Here is a 19,801-nt window from a genome sequence, read left to right as displayed (position 1 = left end):
ACACCAGTTTTCTTATCTGTCAATTGATGATAGTAATACCTGTCCCAATTGCCAGGGAAGGATGTTATGTAAGTTATGGATGACAATGAAGGTGAAAATTTTTTGTGAACTTCAAAGTACCATACAAATGAAGTTGCTATTGCTGGTGCTTCTGTTCTGGTACAATCTGGACCTTTCTCTGGCAGAAGCCAGAGCCCCTCCTCCTTACTTGTTCTCTCTTTCTCTGTCTTTGCCTCAGGCTCCAGGGAGTTGAGCTACTTCTGAGGACATCCACTAGGCATGTTCATAGCAGCTTTTTTTTGGCAAGGGCCCCAAACTGTAAACAACCCAAGTGTTCATCAACAGATAAATGGATCAACAAATCGTGGAACATCAATATAATGGAATACCACTCAGCAATAAAAACGAATTAGTTACTGATACACATGACAACATGGGTGAATACAAAAATAATTATGCTAGTGAAAGAAGCTAGATCCTGCCCCCACCAAAGAACAAACTCTCATTTATATCAAATTCTAGAAACTGCAAACTAACCGATAGTGACAGAAAGCAGATCAGTGTTGCCTTGGGATGGGTTGTGGGGGGCAGGCAAAGGCAGGAGGAATAGATTACAAGGGGCCATAAGAAAACTTTTGGGGAGTAAAAAATAATGTGTTTGTTATCTTTATTGTGGTAATAGTTTCAGGGCATATACTTTTGCCAAGACTTATAATATACAATTTAAATACGTGCAGTTTATTGCATGTCAATTTTATTTCTATAAAGCTGTTTTTAAAAACTATCTCCTGGCACTTTGGGAGGCCAAGGCAGGAGGAAGGATCTCTTGAGCCCAGGAGTTTGAGACCAGCCTGGGCAACATAGTAAGACCTGTCTCTACAAAAAATAAAAAATTAGCCGAGTGCAATGGCACGTTCCTGTAGTCCCAGTTACTCAGGAGGCTGAGGTGGGAGGATCACTTGAACCTGGGAGGTCGAGGCTACAGTGAGCCATGATTGAGTCACTGCACTCCAGCTTGGGCAACAGATTGAGACCCTGTCTCAAAAATTTAAAAAAGACCAGGCACCATGGGTCATGCCTGTAATCCCAGCATTTTGAGAGGCTGAGGCAGGCAGATTACCTGAGGTCAGGAGTTTGAGACCAGCCTGGCCAACATGGCGAAACCCCGTCTCTAATAAAAAATGCAAAAATTAGCTGGGCGTAGTGGTGTGCATGTGTAATCCCAGCTACTCGGGAGGCGGAGACAGGAGAATCGCTTGAACCTGGGAGGCAGAGGTTGCCGTGAGCCGAGATCACGCCACTGCACTGAAGCCTGAGCGACAGAGCAAGACTCCATCTCAAAAAACAAAACAAAACAAAACAAAACAAAAAAACCTATCTAACAGGTTGTTTCTTATCAAAATAAACATGCACTTATTATACTGAACAATTACACTCTTGGGCATTTATCTTAGGGAAATTAACACATTCACATAAAAACCGTACATTGGCATTGATAGCAACTTTATCTGTATTAACATAAAACTGGAAACAACATACATGTCCTTCAGTGGGTAAACGGTTGAACAGACTCTGGTACACCCCAACAGTGGCATACTACTCAGCAATGTAAAGGAACGAACTCCTCCTACATGCAACTTGAAAGGATCATAAGGGTATTGTGTGTAGTGATAAAAGGTGATCTCAAAAAGTTATATCCTATATGATTTCATTTACATAACACCCTCAAATGACAAAGCTATAGAGATGGAGAGTAGATTAGTGGTTGTCAGGGAACGGGATGGGTTAGGGAGATGTGATTCTAAAGAAAAGGGAGTTCCTTTCTGGTGATGGAATAGTTTTGTAACTTGATCGTTGTGATGGTTACACAATCTATATGCAGGGTTAAATTGCAAGTTGCATAGAACTACACACACACATGCATACACACAAATGAGTTCATGTAAAAACTGGTGAAAACTGAACAAGGTCTGTTGTATACTTACTAGTGTTATACCAATGTCAGTGTCGGTTTTGATATTGTACTGCAATCATACAAGATGTCACCCTTGGGAAAGTTGGGTTCAAGAGACTATACTCTATTCTTTTCTTTTTTTGAGACAGGGTCTCTCTCTGTCACCTAGGCTGAGGTGCAGTGGCTCAATCTCGGCTCACTGCACCCCTGCCCCCCAGATTCAGGTGGTTCTCCTGCCTCAGCCTCCCGAGTAGCTGGGATTACAGGCATATGCCACTATAGCTGGCTAATTTTTGTATTTGTATCAGAGAAGAGGTTTCACCATATTGGCCAGGCTGATCTCAAACTCCTGACCTCAAGTAATCCATCCGCCTCAGCCTCCCAAAGTGCTGGGATTACAGGCGTGAGCCACCGCGCCTGTAACGTATAGACTCTATTTTTAAAAGTTTCTGTGAGCCTATAATTATTTTAAATCATGTTTTAAGTTAAATTTTTGAAATTAATAAACTTACAGTATGGGAATAAAAAGTTTTGCTGGAGACTTTGGGTTGGGCTGGTTAAGTTAACAGCTCCTTAAAGGTACACTTTTTCCTCAAAGCTCTTCCTAAATGCCTTTAATTAATTAAGTAGCCAGTATGAAACAAACAGCAAATGAACTCATATTCCCCTCCATGTTAAACAAAGGCAAACCCCCAAAATGTTGAACAAGTCTATGAATATGTGGTGCTTGATTGGTCCTCTTTCTTCAAGACAGAAGCCACTAGAATATGAGTTTATAGAAGGCAGGGACAGTATCTTTATGATTCTAGCATCTAACATAGGTTTTGGCTCATAGGAAGAGTCCAGCAAAGGCTTTTGGAAGAAAGAAAGATCAGGAGGGAGGGAAAAATAAGGGTGGAGAACAGGAAGGGACCTCTTTAGCGTCTGTGTAGGAAGGGTGTATTCAGTTAATGACAGATCAGTGTACAGGACCAGCTCCACATAGTGGAGGCAGTGCGGGCAAGGAAGGAAAGGTCCTACTGTGCGCACTTCTCCATCCTTACAAAATGAGAGTTAACTCTTGCGACCGGGTGCGGTGGCTCACGCCTATAATCCCAACACTTGGGGAGGCCGAGGCGGGTGGAGCGTGAGGTCAAGAGATCAAGACCATCCTGGTCAACATGGTGAAACCCTGTCTCTACTAAAAATGCAAAGCTGGGTGTGGTGGCGCGTGCCTGTAATCCCAGCTACTTGGGAGACTGAGGCAGGAGAATTGCTTGAATCCAGGAGGCGGGGGTTGCAGTGAGCCGAGATCGCGCCACTGCACTCCAGCCTGGACGACAGATCAAGACTCTGTCTCAAACAAACAAACAAAAAACAACAAAGAAAAGAACTGTTGCTGGACTTCCCTTTCACCACGGCAAGGACTTCTGGCTAAGGCTGCATCTACATAAGCAGGAGCTAGGCTGGGAATGGAGTCCATAAAGAGTCACTGATGCAGCCTGTAGTGGAAAGATTTTATTATTTTATTTTATTTTATTTTATTTTATTTTATGAGAGGGAGTTTTGCTCTTATTGCCCAGGCTGGAGTACAACGGTGCAATCTCGGCTCACTGCAACCTCCGCCTCCCAGGTTCAAGTGATTGTCTTGCCTCAGCCTTCCGAGTAGCTGGGATGACAGGTGCCCGCCACCAAGCCCGGCTGATTTTTGTATTTTTAGTAGAGACAGGGTTTCACCATGTTGGCCAGGCTGGTCTTGAACTCCTGACCTCAGGTAGTCTCCTGCCTCAGCTGCCCAAAGTGCTGAGATTACAGGCGTGAGCCACTGTGCCAGGCCTTGTAGTGGAAAGATTTTAAAGGATAAATATGAGTTGAAATCTTGACTGACAGCCCTGATTCAGCCAAGTGTGAGCAAATACCAAACCCAGTCCAGAAGTTGGATGTGAAACCCAAGGGCAACCTAAAATCAGGAGTCAGAAGGGGCCAAGATTGGCATGCATCAAAGACGAGCGTGGAGCATCTAAACAGCGCAGGAGGCGGTCATCGCTCTGATTTGTTCTGGTGCACTCCTGGGTGGCCGCCCTAGAGGCATAGCCAGAGCTGACTACCTCATTGGTTACTCACCACATAAAGGAGTGAGGAGAATATGAAGTGTTTTAAAATAGCTTGGACTTCTCAACCTGTTAGAAAAAAATGAGTATTTATGCATATTCTAAGGGCTTCTTTCCTCAACACTATTGTGAAGATTATGTCATTCAGTTTTGGTAGGTTGCCTGGGTTCAACATGAATAACATTACCAAATTGCTGCTTGTTCTAGTTCATACCTCCTTCTCCCATATGACTCTAAAGGCTTTTAGAAAAAATAGCACATGGCTGGGTGCGGTGGCTCATGCTTGTAATCTTAGCGCTTTGGGAGGCCAAGGTGGGTGGATGACGAGGTCAGGAGTTCAAGACCAGCCTGACCAAAACAGTGAAACCCTGTCTCTACTAAAAATACAAAAATAGGCTGGGCGTGGGGGCCAGTTTCTGTAATCCCAGCTACTCGGGAGACTAAGGCAGGAGAATTGCTTGAACCAGGGGAGGCTGAGGTGGTAGTGAGCTGAGATCGCGCCACTGCACTCCAGCCTGGGTGACAGAGCTAGACTCCATCTCCCAAAAAATAAAAAGAAAGAAAAAGAAAAAGAAAAAGAAAGAATAGCACAATCCCATTTTAGGGCCTGTTTTCCACTTCAGTATTTGGTTACACTGTCTCTCCTGTACTTACGTGTCTTCAAGTTCCATACTTTCTCTAACAATCCTTTCTCAAACAATGCACTACGGCATAGCTACGCAAGTTTACAAGGTTCAACAATAGGAATTAAGCAGAAATATGGGTATCTAGTTTTTCTGAGAGATACACTTGACATAAAACTGTGAGGCCACATTTTCCTTTATAACAGCTCTCGACTTACACTTCTCACCTATCCTCTTAACCTTTCACATTATTTCCTGAAGCCATTTCATCTTCCTGCTAAAATGCCAACCTAAAAATAAGTAATCACACTGAAAAGGATCCAGATGGAAACAGAAAAACACGGACACACTCATTCAGGACGTGAAACATTTTCTATATTTGTCAGTAGACTTAAGTTCGCTTCTCATCTTCATTTCTGTCTCATCACAGAGGTGTATTAGAAATCTTTTGACCCATTGAAACCAAGTTCGTCCTATGTGGCTTTTGATTTCAGGTGATACTAGTGGATTTTATCTTGAAATAAATATGATTAATTTCTATATTTTATTTAGTCAAACCAAGAATTCAGATTATTGTATGTGTTCCTAAGAGGCATATTAGTTGTTCATTTCAACCAATTGGGAAAAGAAGGATACACTGAGCTCAAGAACTTGGCAGATTCCCTAATTTCTCTTGCTATATGAATGTGGAAAGCCTTCTAAGGCAGGTCTTTACCTTCTTAGACACAGACCGTCAGGACTTGAGAGTCATAAAACCAGGTGAATGCAGCAAATTATAAGCAAAACCAAAAATACAAAATATCAGTCTAATCAGAATCTCTACCGAATTACTATTTCTTAAAATTCTTTTTAAATTATCTTTTTAGAAGAACAACACACACGTACACTTATATCAGAGGAAATTTAGTAAGTTCCTTGTTTTCAAGGAAGCTTTTGATGTCAGTCCACATTTGTTTATAATGCCCATATCTTCCTTATCTACAGTCCTGTTCAATGGCAACTGGCACTCAGAATAAGAAAGTTGAGACACCACAAGATACGAAATTACCAAAGAAAAAAATAATGAATCCTCATTATCAAGGCAATAAATCCTTCCATACCATATTAGAATATTTATCAGAATAAAGAGTTGAAACAAAAAAGGTTTACTGAATAACTATCTCTTAGCCAAGAGAGGTCTCCCCTAGGCACCATGATGAATATTTATGAACTTGTATTGAAGAATTATAAATTTTAGGACCAAGTGAATAATCTAAGTCACTGAGGTCTATAAATTATCCCCCACAATTGAAAAAAAATTATTCCCTAAATTGTGATCCTTTAGAAGATGGTCTAAAAGACTTAGACCGCTGTCAATAGATTTAATTTCACATGAATTATTATTATTATTTTGAGATGGAGTCTCACTCTATCGTCCAGGCTGGAGTGTAGTGGTGGATCTCAGCTCACTGCACCTCCATCTCCCAGGTTCAAATTATTCTCCTGCCTCAGCCTCCCAAGTAGTTGGGATTACAGGTGCCCACTACCACACCTGGCTAGTTTTTGTGTTTTTCGTAGAGATGGGGTTTCACCATGTTGGCCAGGCTGGTCTTGAACTCCTGATCTCAAGTGATCCATCCGCCTCGGCCTCCCAAAGTGCTGGGATTATGAGTGTGAGCCACTGCACCTGGCCTAATTCCACATGAATTATCAGCTACGATTCGATTATCTTGTAGGCTCCAAAAATGTTTTTAAACTTTAAAGTACAGGTTCAGGCCGGGTAAGGTGGCTGACACCTGTAATCCTAGCACTCTGGGAAGCTGAGGCAGGCAGATCACCTGAGGTCAGGAGTTTGAGACCATCCTGGCCAACACAGTGAAACCCTGTCTCTACTAAAAATACAAAAATTAGACAAGCGTGGTAGTGCACACCTGTAATCCTAGCTACTTGAGAGACTGAGGCAGGAGAATGGCTTGAACCCAGGAGGCGGAGGTTGCAGTGAGCCAAGATCCACCACTGCACTCCAGCTTGGGTGACAGGCGAGACTGTCTCAACAAACAAACAAACAAACAAACAAAGTACAGGGTACAGGTTCTGCAAAGGCAACCAAATGCTGGTCGTGCACATCCTCCAGAAGATGTTGAGCCACAAATCAAAACCAACAGTGTGCCCCTTTAAGTACTTTGAAGGTGACGAAAGTACAACCACTCTTTTCTCTCTATTCACATGTCCAGAGTCCATGATGTATGTCTTACTCAGACACAGCTGGAACCACAGCTGGATGTGACTTCTCCCTCTTTTGAGCTCTGAGCTGTGTAAGTACTGGCGTGTGACTCCAGCACAGCTGTTCATTCCCCGATCAGGGTCTGGCCCTTTCTCTTGTGACCTGTCTTGTATTATACTCTGTAATGTAATGATTTATCTACATATTTATCTTACCTACTAGATCATGAATTTTTTAATGCAAGGACCATGCCTGTTTTATCTTCTTTGAAGTAGCACAGATGAAAACTCACTGTAAATTATGAAATACTTTCATGGGTCTAACTTTCTATTCTTTGTAAAATTATTTGCATTTATTAGCACCTAACACATTGCAGATGCCCAATAAAGATTTGTCGACTGACTGACTGAACAAATAAACATCTCCAATTATTTCCCTCCTATCACCAGAATTCCACATGGTATCTAGTAGAGTTTGGCCCAGCAAAGAGAAGGTCAACTCTCTAAAGGACATTTGTTGGAATAGAGTCCAGCAGGCTGACCTGCCATCCTCAGTTCACCGCCCATCAAGCACAAATACTGCCACCGCCTCTTCCATTTCGTACTCTGGTATTTGGTTGCACCCTGCGGCATCCTGGCAAGCTGTCCAGGAAAGCTTCCTCAGGGAAATGTGGATGCCCGACCCCACACTAACATGGTATTTCAGGACTAGCTAGTGGAGGGGTTGCCACAAACTATCCCCACTATTTGGATGTCCAAAAAGTAAGCATTAGCACAACTCTCCTCCTTCAGGTAGCAAGGGGAACAAAAACCATGGACACCAAAGTGAGCAGCGAATTGGGAGAATGGAGAAGGACGCTGGTTTTCACCTCGCCATGCCAAACGCACAGGAACAAACACAATGGAGAAAGGTGTTCCGCTTTCAAAATGGAAACTTTGCAAGGCTTTCTCAACTGTTTTTTTGTTTTTTTTTTTGTTTTTTAATCAACTGTAATCTGTCTTTGAACAGGGATGTTATCTTTAAAGAAAAATAAAAGGCAGCCAGGCACAGTGGCTCACGCCTGTGATCCCAGCATTTTGGGAGGCTGAGGCAGGTGGGCCACCTGAGGTCAGGAGTGTGACACCAGCCTGGCCAACCTGGTGAAACCCCGTCTCTACTAAAAATATAAAAATTACCTGGGCATGGTGGTGGGCGCCTGTAATCCCAGCTACTCGAGAGGCTGAGGCAAGAGAATTACTTGAATCCAGGAGGCAGAGGTTGCAGTGAGCCAAGATCGCGCCATTGCACTCCAGCCTGGGTGACAGGGCGAGACTCTGGCTCAAAACAAAAGAAAACAAAACAAAACAAAAAAGCACAACCTAGTTTCAGTAACACATGTGAAAAAACTCTAAATAAATCACTTTCTCATTATGAAACACTTCTCCTGTTTTAAAAACCAAATTCAGGAATTTGACTTTAAGAAAGAAAAAAATGAAATTTCATAATGGCCATTTTCTGTAGCGAATTAATATCTAGAGGCTCAGTGGCCACCTGCTCGTAGCCAGACCTGAGTTCTTATCCAGTCACAGGTGAAGTCAGAAGCACTTGGATTTATGACATATTTGCAATGCTCCGTTTAGAACATTTACCAACTGCTGTATTTTTTTTTCCACAGAGTCTCACTATTTCATTATAAAGACTAGAAGAACAGGCCCTTGTTCTCAGGCGAGAAAACACAGAAGCTTCATTTGTTTATTATTTTTAACTACTACACATTTTCTGTGCTTTATAGCTTCTTCAGCGATTGTTTAACTGTGAATATATCGGCATGTGACTTGGGGTCAGCTGTTTGTTCCCTGGGTGGTACAGCCAATCCATAATCTTGATAGGGAGAAATCTCATTAAAGTCCAAGTTGCAAATCCTAGGCTGCCAATGAATACTCTCTCTTCAAATCTTCCATGTCTATCATGAAAAAAATTCTCAAACTGTTCACATTTCCCTGAATATTACTTAGAATATATTTTAAAGGCATTATTCTCTTCTTCATTGCTTCATTTGCTATTACTTTTCCTCATTGCTCTTCTGCATTACTGTTCTTCATTGCTTTGAAAAAGGCAGACAGGCAAACAAAAGAAAATGGTCTCTAATTCTACCACCCAAAGATAATCACAATTAACATTTTGGTGCAGAGTCTTCCAGGCTGTTTGAGAGAGGTTTTTTGTTTGTTTGTTTGTTTTTGCTTTATTGGGGTTTTTTCGGTAATAAGCACCAAAACAAACAGAAAGTAAGTTTTGCCAGAATTTTAAAGTGATGTTGTCTTCTAAAAAATTTTTTTGTTAAGCTAAAACCACATAAAACAAGATTTTCTTTCATTTCATGTTTTCAATTTGCTGCCAGTCTACATACAGCTAAAGTGGGCCATCAGTCTATCGGAAAACGGGCAATTTTTTTTTGCTTTTTTTTTGAGATGGAGTTTTGCTCTTGTTGCCCCGGCTGGAGTGCAGTGGTGCCATCTCCGCTCATTGCGACCTCTGCCTCCTGGGTTCAAGCGATTCTCCTGCCTCAGCCTCCCAAGTAGTTGGGATTACAGGCGCCCGCCACCACACCTGGCTAATTTTGTATTTTTAGTAGAGAGGGGGTTTGTCCGTGTTGGTCAGGCTGGTCTTGACTCCTGACCTCAGATGATCCTCCTGCCCTGGCCTTACAAAGAAAATAGGCATTTTCAAGAAAAATATGTGAACTTCTGCCTTTTCAAAGTCCATTACAAGAATGCTTTGACTGATTCCATTTGTCTCATTTCTGCACCTCACAGATCATCCTCCACCCAACTCCAGCTCTTCTTTTTTTTTTTTAATTTTAATTTTAATTTTTTTTGAGACGGAGTCTTGTTCCGTTGCCAGGCTGGAGTGCAATGGCATGATCTCGGCTCACTGCAACCTCCGCCTCCTGGGTTCAAGTGATTCTCCTGCCTCAGCCCCCCCACCCCAAGTAGCTGGGATTACAGGCATGCACCACCACACCTAGCTAATTTTTGTATTTTTAGTAGAGATGGGGTTTTGCAATGTTGGCTGGGATGGTCTCGATCTCCTGACCTCATGATCCGCCCATCTCGGCCTCCCAAAGTGCTGGGATTACAGGTGTGAGCCAACCGCACCTGGCCCTCCAGCTCTTCTTAAACCCTTACTCCAGGATCCCTTGTCTGCTTTTTTTGCTTACAATTTTGCTTCTGAGGGAAGAGAATAGGATCAAAGGGATGAGACTGTAAGCAAATACAACAAAATATTAATAGTGGTCAACTCTGGTCAGTTGAAACACAGGTGTTGGTTGTATTAGTTTCTGCGTTCTTACAGATATTTTAAAAGTTCTAAATATTAACAAAACAAAGCTAAACAAAAGATACCATCTGTGTGTTCCAGGAGGGCAGGGTCTGGTCACGTGTAATCAATTACAGTAAATTCAAGACTTGCAAACAGATCCTTCCTCTAGAGAGCTTTCTAACAGAGGTTAGTACAAGGTGCTAGACTCTAGCAGCTACAGGAACACCGAGCATGGAGTATACTCCCCCTCCACGTTTCCTTGGAGAATGTAGAGAGCCTTCTGCGAAGAGGTAAAGCCTGACTTGAGGCTTGGAGGATGAGTAGTTTTCCATGGTTTCCAGTGTAGGTAGGAGTGTGCTGCAGAAAGCCCTGATACATGTAAAATCAGACTCGGAGACCAAATCATATGATTGGGGAAGAGAGGCTATTTTCAGTATGGCTGGGGTTGTTCTGTGTCAGCAGATAAACTTGGAGAAGTGGCATTTACCAAGTGGTGAAGAGTCCTGTGGGTCAAGCTACCCAATGGTTGATGAGAAACCAATGAAATAAGGGAAGGCTATAATATGACTTTTGTATTAGCAACATCCTTCAGGGGATGTTGTGGCATATAGACTATAGAGGAGGAATGGAGGCAGAGAGACCTTAGGAGGCTGCCACCACTGTCTGGCTGAGAGATGATGATGGTCTGTAAGAGGGCAGTGACACAGAGCAAATGGGGACGGATGAAAATCTTTAGAAGTTAGAATCTAACCTGCAAGGAGACAAATTAGATGTGGGGGTTGCGGGAAGGAAGAGGACAAAATCAAGAGCCACTGCAGGGTTTCTGACTTGGGTAGTGGGTTGGATGGTGGGGTAAATTCGCTGGGATTGCGAAGAGAAGAAATGGAGAGGAAACAGATGAGTACAATCTGCAACATGCGGCTGGGCGCGGTGGGTCATGCCTGTAATCCCAGAACTTTGCAAGGCTGAGGTGGGTGGATCACGAGGTCAGGAGTTTGAGACCAGCCTGACCAACATGGTGAAACCCCGTCTCTACTAAAAATACAAGAAAATTAGCTGGGCGTGGTGGCGCATGCCTGTAATCCCTGCTACTCAGGAGGCTGGGGCAGGAGAATTGTTTGAACCCAGGAGGTGGAAGTTGCAGTGAGCCGAGATCATGCCATTGCACTAAAAAAAAAATTTGCAAGATGCTGATCTTGGGAAACCTGTGATACATCTTGCTTGCAGTTGCCCAAGAGACCATGAAGCACAGAGATTGGAGTGAGCGCAAGAATGTATTCTCTCTGAGCTAGAGGAAGACTCATCAAGCAGATGCCACCTTGGCTGAGGTCATCGAAGATGAGGTGTTGAAGATGTCCTGGAAGACTGAGGGAGGGAGAAGAACAGAGGCTGGAGCTCTGATGGAAATCAACATAGAACAGAGGCTGGAGCTCTGATGGAAATCAACATTTAAGGATCATGGAGGGGAAGGGGAGGCTGTGAAAGAGACTGAGTGGGTGGTCCAAGGGGAGGGAGGATGATCAGGAGAGAGCCACGTCAATGTTACATCTGCTAAAGGAGATCATTTTAAGAAGGAAAGAACAGTCACTAGGTTAGAGGGAGCAGAGAAGTCTAGTAAGACACAGCGTTGCTAGATAAAATACAGCATGTCCAGTTAAATTTGCACTCAGATAGAAATGAATACTTTAAAAAATACTGTCTAATGAACACATTTTTTGTTTTCATGTTGTGGGTACACAGTAGGTGTATATCTTTATGGGGTACATGAGATGTTTTGATGCAGACCTGCGATGTGAAATGGTCACATCATGGAGAATGGGGTATCCATTCCCACAAGCATTTATCCTTTGTGTTACAAATAACGCAGCTACACTTTTATAGTCCTTTAAAAATGTACAATAGAGCTATTATGACTATGGTCAGCCTGTTGTGCTATCAAATAGTAGGTCTTATTCATTCTTTCTGTTTTTTGTACCCATTAACCATCCCCACCTTCTTCAAAATGAATGCTTTTTAAGTATAAGTATGTATATTACTTTGACTTGCTGAGAATAGGAACCCTAGTAAGAAAAAGACTATAATCTGCAGGTAGATATGGTGGTTAAAGCTATGTCAGAGGACTGCAGGGAGCAGATGCAGGACGGGGCTGGGAGGTGATGCATGTCAATCTTCCTGGAAACCAGGTTTGAAGTAATAGGGTAGGGGACAGGCTTAAGACAGGGAGAATTCTCTTTCTTTCTTTCTTTCTTTCTCTCTTTCTTTCTTTCTGTCTGTCTGTCTTTCTTTCTTTCTTTTATACTTTACATAAAAAAGTTATACTTTAAGTTCTGGGATACACGGGGAGAACATGCAGATTTGCTACATAGGTATACATGTGCCATGGTGGTTTTCTGCACTCATCAACCTGCCATCTACATTACGTATTTCTCCTAATGCTCTCCCTCCTCTTGCCCTCCACACCCCAACAGGCCCGGCGTGTGATGTTCTAACACAGGGAGGATTTTCTTAGGGGAGCAGACACTTCATATTGTCACTTTCTCCCCTCCCCGCCCACCACCAGCAGCCAGAAACCATGTGAGGTTTAAGACCATGTCTTCGTTATTTTTATAATCAAAGCTCTGACCTGGCCAGGGCCTTCCTTTTATGCATCAGGAACTCAATACGTGTTTTGCTAAATTAAATCCTTAGGCTGGATTTCTCCAAGTCAATTGTAAATAACTGAGGGAATCAAGGAGGTGCATTATTTTTGTGTCTACTTGAAATGTATGACCCAGCGTATTTTGGACACATCTAATTCACATTGATGAGAATGACCTGTGGAATCACATCTGCTCTCTACGTCTGCTTACCGGTGAAGGCCGAGTCTTCAATCCTAGAGGCCGGCGTCCTTTCTTCCACCTGCCAGTGTATAGTAGAAGCAGAAGCAGCAGCAGCAGCTAGGAATCTCTTAATTGCCTTGTGCTTGTCAAGATTATGCAGCTTTCCAGGTGAGTAAAACAGATCCCAAATGTCTGGCTGAGGGGGAAAAAGAAAACCACCGTTGCCCTAAACCAGCAGAGTAAGTTGCTCAAGAGGGTTTTTGAGGCCTGTGGGAAACTTCGGCATCCTTCAGTCTGATCTGACATTTGCTGCTCCACTTGGCTTACAAACTGCCTTTCTTCCTTTACGCAGCTAAGTGAAATCTACTCACCCCAACGGAGGAATAAACCAACCGCAAAACAAACCTATTAAGAGGCTGCTCAAATTGACACATGGGATCTAATTAAACTAAAGAGCTTTTGCACAGCTAAAGAAACTACCATCAGAGTGAACAGGCAACCTACAGAATGGGAGAAAATTTTTGCAACCTACTCATCTGACAAAGGGCTAATATCCAGAATCTACCAAGAACTCAAACAAATATACAAGAAAAAAACAAACAACCCCATCAAAAAGTGGACAAAGGATATGAACAGACATTTCTCAAAAGAAGACATCCATACCGCCAACAGACACATGAAAAAATGCTCATCATCACTCGCCATCAGAGAAATGCAAATCAAAACCACAATGAGATACCATCTCACACCAGTTAGAATGGCAATCATTAAGAAGTCAGGAAACAACAGGTGTTGGAGAGGATGTGGAGAAATAGGAACACTTTTACACTGTTGGTGGGATTGTAAACTAGTTCAACCATTATGGAAAACAGTATGGCGATTCCTCAAGGATCTAGAACTAGATGTACCATATGACCCAGCCATCCCACTACTGGGTATATACCCAAAGGATTATAAATTACTCTACTACAAAGACACATGCACACGTATGTTTATTGCGGCACTATTCACAATAGCAAAGACTTGGAATCAACCCAAATGTCCATCTGTGACAGACTGGATTAAGAAAATGTGGCACATATACACCATGGAATACTATGCAGCCATCAAAAAGGATGAGTTTGCGTCCTTTGTAGGGACATGGATGCAGCTGGAAACCATCATTCTTAGCAAACTATCACAGAAGAGAAAACCAAACACCGCATGTTCTCACTCATAGGTGGGAACTGAACAATGAGATCACTTGGACTCGGGAAGGGGAACATCACACACTGGGGCCTATCATGGGGAGGGGGGAGGGGGGAGGGATTGCATTGGGAGTTATACACGATATAAACGTCATGCACATGTACCCTAGAACTTAAAGTATAATTAAAAAAAAAAAAAAAAAAGAGGCTGCTCAAGCCTGTCTTAAGTGATCCAAAGCAGGGAAGCAAATGCATGTGTGCTTTGAAAGAAAGATCTTCTGCATTTCTGCTCCGAAAACATTCTCAAGTCAGCATTGGAGATACTTGTGGCCTCTGCTTGCAGGGAGGGAGGAAGTAGAAGCTGGTGCTGAAGTGAGGGGTCAAGGACTGCTGCTCAGGCTGTTAGAGAACGCAGACCCCAGCATTCTATACTTTGATTTGCTAAGTATGGAAACCCTAGTAAGATGAAGACTAGGGTCTTTCTTTGTTCTTCCACCATTAGACCCTGACCCTGAAGCAGACCCTGGAGAAGATTAGAAGTGGACTCAGCTGGGGGGGTGATCCCATGGCAGGGACCCAGTAGACCCTGGAGCTGGCAGGTCTGTGGGTGAAAGAGGAAGGAGAAAAATGGTTAATTGGAAAAGCTTGGATTTTGAGGTTGGTTTAGACTTGGGTTCAAATCTCAGATCCACCTACTCTAGTTCTGCAACATTGGGGTGTCAAAAATGGTACTTAAGAGCAAAGCTTTAGCGTTGGATGCATTTCGGTTTAATTCCTGCTGCTACAAGTGGACTCAGAGTAGTATTTTTCAAGATACTTTTTTTTTTTTTTTTGAAGACAGGGTCTCACTCTTTCGCCCAGGCTGGGTTGCAGTGGTGCGATGTCGGCTCACTGCAACCTCCACCTGCCAGAATCAAGCAATTCTCCTGCCTCAGCCTCCCAAGTAGCTCGGATTACAGGTGCCTGCCACCACGCCTAGCTAATTTTTGCATTTTTTAGTAGAGATGAGGTTTCACCCTTTAGGCAGGCTGGTCTTGAACTCCTGACCTCAGATGATCCACCAGCCTCGGCCTCCCAAAGTGCTGGGATTACAGGCGTGAGCCAGCACGCCCAGCCCCCAAAACACCTTCCTGATATATTTTCCTCGCATCCATTTTGCCATGATGCCTCTGGGAAAGGGAAAATGACGAATGGCATCTCGGGAAAGAGGAGAATGTGGTATAGGGAACACATCTGTAAATAGCAGAAGGGACAGGAACCCTTTCAACATCAAGGTGGCGTGGAGAAGGGGTTTGTGGGGAGTGGGAGGCAAGAGGGAAGGGAAGGAGGAAGGGCGAGTGGCCAGATACTTGTGGCCTGGCTCACTGGCCAGGCCGAACCACAAGGGAGAAGAACAGAAGTGAGTTCAGCGGGTGGGGAGGGGGGAATTCCCAAGAGTAGTTTGTATCCCACTCCTGCTAAAGAAATCCTGGGAGGAGACTGCCCTGCCATGACCTGGGGTGGAGAGAGCTGGCCTGAGGTGGGACTACGCCTTACCTCTGTGCTCCCCAGCCTGATCTGGAAGCCTCTGAGGGCCCAGTGGGGAAAGCAGGTCACTGAGAGGTCAGCTGAGGGCAGCAGGCCTGCCACAGGCCTCTATGGTAGGGGGGAAGTGACCCACAGCAGACGCTGTGAAGATTGCCAGCACCACAAGGCCCAGGTGGAGGCCCAGGTGGAGGCCCAGGTCGGCTGTCCTAGGAAAAGCTGGGGTGCCACAGAACCAGCAGCAAAAAGCAGGGGGAGAGGCGGTGAACACCAGGCCTTAGATGAGCCCAGGGCCAAGAGAACAGACATGTCCTCTGGCATGGACTTTAGCTACAGGTGTGAACTGGGCCACGGGGAGCAGGCACACAAGGGACTTCCCCTCCTAAGGTGGCGAGAACCCAGGGGACAGGACAAGGACTAGCCTTCCTGCGGGGAGGTGGGAAGGAGGGAAAGCTCAGAGGACAAACAGGCCTGGAAGGAAGTTTGAGCCTTGAATTATTGGAACGCAGCACTGTTCAAAAGAAATAGACGATGGAAAAAACCAAACTCGAAATTCTTTTACCTCCCTTTCCCTGCAAAAACCATCAGATCTTTGACTTGACAAGGTTTTGTTTGTTTGTTTCCTGCTCTTCCGTGAGATTTGGGATTCTAGGGGACAAAATGATCAGTTAAAGAAAACGAAGTGCCCACCAGTTATCCACGTCTGATGTGCTGGGTATAAACCGACAGCCCTCACTCCATGAACTTTGTCAACTTCGGTTCCCTACTTAATTTCTTCGAGCCTCAGCTTCTTCATCTACAAAATGGGAGTAGGACTGCTTCATACGGTTGTTGTGGGCATTAAAGAAACGACATGTGCACAGCTCTGGGAACGGTGCCCAGCTCGTAGCTGTGCCCATTAATGGTTGCATAACCTCATTACTTAGCTTCTACGAGCTTCATCTTCTTCCTCTGTAACTATGAACCGCGATATCCATCTCACACAATAGGTACGCAGACAGTGTAACTTCTCTTTCCCTTCTACTCCCTGTCTGAAGGGTACAGTTTCTCTTTCTCAGCATCTCCAAATATATTAATCTCCATTTGTTTATTCAGTCAATAGTATTTGCTGGGTTTCTTCTCTGTCCAGGGTTTCCTCCCGAGGGTTTCCAGGATGATGCATTGGCAATGTTGATCCTTCTCAAACAGCTTCCTCGTCAGCTGGTGGAGGGACAGGGGCCAATATTCTTACTTCTTTATTATAGCAGGGAAAAATGACGAGAGGCACAGCAAAACCTCTGTGTTCACTTAGAAGAGGCAGCGTTTATTTCCAATTAGAATTCAGGGAGTGCTTCCCACATAACATGGCATTTGAACAGGGCCTTGCTGCCAGTATTGAGGGTCATGGGGAGACAGAAATAGACGAACTGGGCCTTGAAAAATGAGAAATACCTGGGCATGTGGAGATTGGGGAGGGCAGTCTAGGCAAAGAATTGGGAACACAATGGCACAGTGTAGGGTGTGATTTGAGAATGGGTGGGTGGTTCTCTGACCTATGACTAGATCAGACAAGATAAGGGGTTGGGGGATAATAACAGCCTGAAGAGTTAGGTACAGGTCTGATATGATGGCTCCATGATGCTACCAAACAAACAGTCATCAACTTGTCATGTTTCTAATATTATTTTGTGAAAGGAAGGAGAAGGGAGGCGGAGCTAGAATTTATTGAGCCCCAGATACATGCAAGCCCGTGCACTGAGACTACTACTCTTTAGATAGTGTGTCTACACCTCATGATCATGCTGAGAGGTAGATGTTTAGAGAGGGGGAAACTGAGGTTTAGAGAGGTTAAGTAACTTACTCAAGCTCACACAGCTAGAAAGTAATCCATTGAGAATCACATCTGGGTTTGCCTGATCCAAAGCCAGTGCTTTGAGACAAGGCCTTCATACCCACCGATTTCACCCGTTGCCTCATGGAAACACCCCTCTTTCCAGCTCCTGTGTTTAAGGACGTTATGTGTCATGTTCTGTCACCAATAAATCAGCAGGAGGGGTGGCCTTGACACAATCTGAGGAATTGAGACTCAGTGGGGTATTCTTTTTGGTTCTAGAATTCAAGATCATGGAAAACTGCCAGAAGGAAATGGGTCTTCTCTCCCAAATGGTCCCATAACTAGTCTGGCCGGCTTGAGCCATCCAAGAGGAGAATGTGGTCAGGGACTGTGACTCAGCTTAAGAAGGTGATGGGAGCTTACATGCAGAAAACCCCAAGACGCATTCTTCTGCTGTGCATTTATGCTCCATGAAGCCCCAGCGGATTCTATTTTGAGGTGCCTCTTAAGTCAGAACACAGGATGGACTAATGTTTATTACTTGTGATAGGGTGCCTAAGGGAAAAGGCTCAGAAATACCTGTCTCTTTAGCTGGAAGTGACAAACTGAGACCCGAGACATTCTGGTTTTTGCACCACAAAGCCTTTCTCTGGGGAATGAGAGACCAGATCTGAGCACATGAGCTTTGGAGAAGTGATGCATCTTTCCCAAAACTGAGGCTCAAAGAGACATGTTGTCTTTATCCAAGCTCATCAGATGGAAACAGTCAGAGTCAACATGGGAACCCAAGTATTATGGCTCCTGGCTTTCTTACAGAGCTGCACAAAGCAGAACACACTTACCTAATGGGAGCACTAAAAACTGTTTACTCTCTTAATGGACTGCAATTGTTTTTACTAGAAACATCTTTTTTTTTTTTTTTTTTAGAAGGAGTCTCGCTCTGTCGCCCAGGCTGGAGTGAAATGGCACAATCTTGGCTCACTGCAACCTGCCTCCTGGGTTCAAACGATTCTTCTGCCTCAGCCTCCCCAGTAGCTGGGATTATAAGCACCCACCACCATGCCCGGCTAATTTTTGTATTTTTAGTAGAGACGGGTTTCACCATATTGGTCAGGCTGGTCTCAAACTCCTGACCTTGTGATCTGCCCGCCTCAGCCTCCCAAAGTGCTGGGATTATGAGCATGAGCCACCGTGCCCGGCAGAAACAATAGTAATATCATCTAGTGCAACTACCTCATTTATACACGACAACACTTAGGCTCAGAATAGGAAACTCACTTGCTTAAGGTCACAATAATTTTAGCAGTAGAGGCTGGTCTAGGTCACAGATCAACTGCTGTGGTCAGCACTGACAGCTCTTTCCACGAATGTTTAATATTAAGTTTCACTGACTGTGACATATATCTGTATCTCTCTTTCCACCTACATCTATATCTGTATCTACACACATGTTCCACTGACTATGACCACCACTACCATCGCCCATGCCCACACACTTACGTGGGAACCAAGAGGTAATCAGTCACTTCCTTACCTTTATTTTTCTATTTTTTGTTTTCCATTTCTGAGAGAGTCTCATTCTGTCACCCAGGCTGGAGTGCAGTGGCACAATCTTGACTCACCACTGCCTCTGCCTCTCGGGTTCAAGTGATTCTCCTGCCTCAGCTTCCCGAGTAGCTGGGATTACAGTCGCACGCCCCCACGCATGGCTAATTTTTGTATTTTTAGTAGAGATAGGATTTCACCATGTTGGCCAGGCTGGTCTTGAACTCCTGACGTCAGGTGATCCACCTGCCTCAGCCTCCCAAAGTGCTGGGATTACAGTTATGAACCACCATGCCAGCCCCCTTCCTTACCTTTAGACCGGCATAGCTTTCCAGTTTTATGAAAGGGATAAAAATGTCTCTTAATTTTAAAGCATTTAAAAGCAACCAGTGAAAGAAAATTCCCAGATATTTGCTGCCTTTTTTTCTTTCTCTTTTTCACATCAGGCAGGTAACGTGCTGATGACAATGTCTGCAAAGGTTTGAGGGAGGCACCTCTCAAGCCTAACCATCACACTTACAAACTACAAAAGAGTCTTTCTTGGTACTTTTCTTGTTTGAAAGTACCTACATTTTGGGGCTCAAGACTCAGAAAGTCAGAGCGGAGAGGTGGGTCCCATGCTCCATTCTACTTTCCCCGAAGTACCCCCAATGCTCAGCAGAGTTCCTGCACTCTCTGGGATAGGAATCGCCTCTGTGGCCAAAATTGGGCCTCCATTTTTTTTACCGCAGGAATATACATGGCCC

The 19,801-nt window shown here is 44.1% G+C and overlaps 1 pseudogene; it reads right to left on the bottom strand.

Moving 5' to 3' along the window:
- Positions 1–19,495: 19,495 nt before the first annotated feature.
- Positions 19,496–19,590, bottom strand: LOC117084747 (annotated as a pseudogene).
- Positions 19,591–19,801: the final 211 nt, after the last annotated feature.

Source organism: Trachypithecus francoisi, unplaced genomic scaffold (genome assembly GCF_009764315.1).
Source record: "Trachypithecus francoisi isolate TF-2019V2 unplaced genomic scaffold, Tfra_2.0 Lachesis_group0, whole genome shotgun sequence".
Taxonomy (NCBI): Eukaryota; Metazoa; Chordata; class Mammalia; order Primates; family Cercopithecidae; genus Trachypithecus; species Trachypithecus francoisi.
This window is presented reverse-complemented; position numbering and strand designations above follow the sequence as displayed.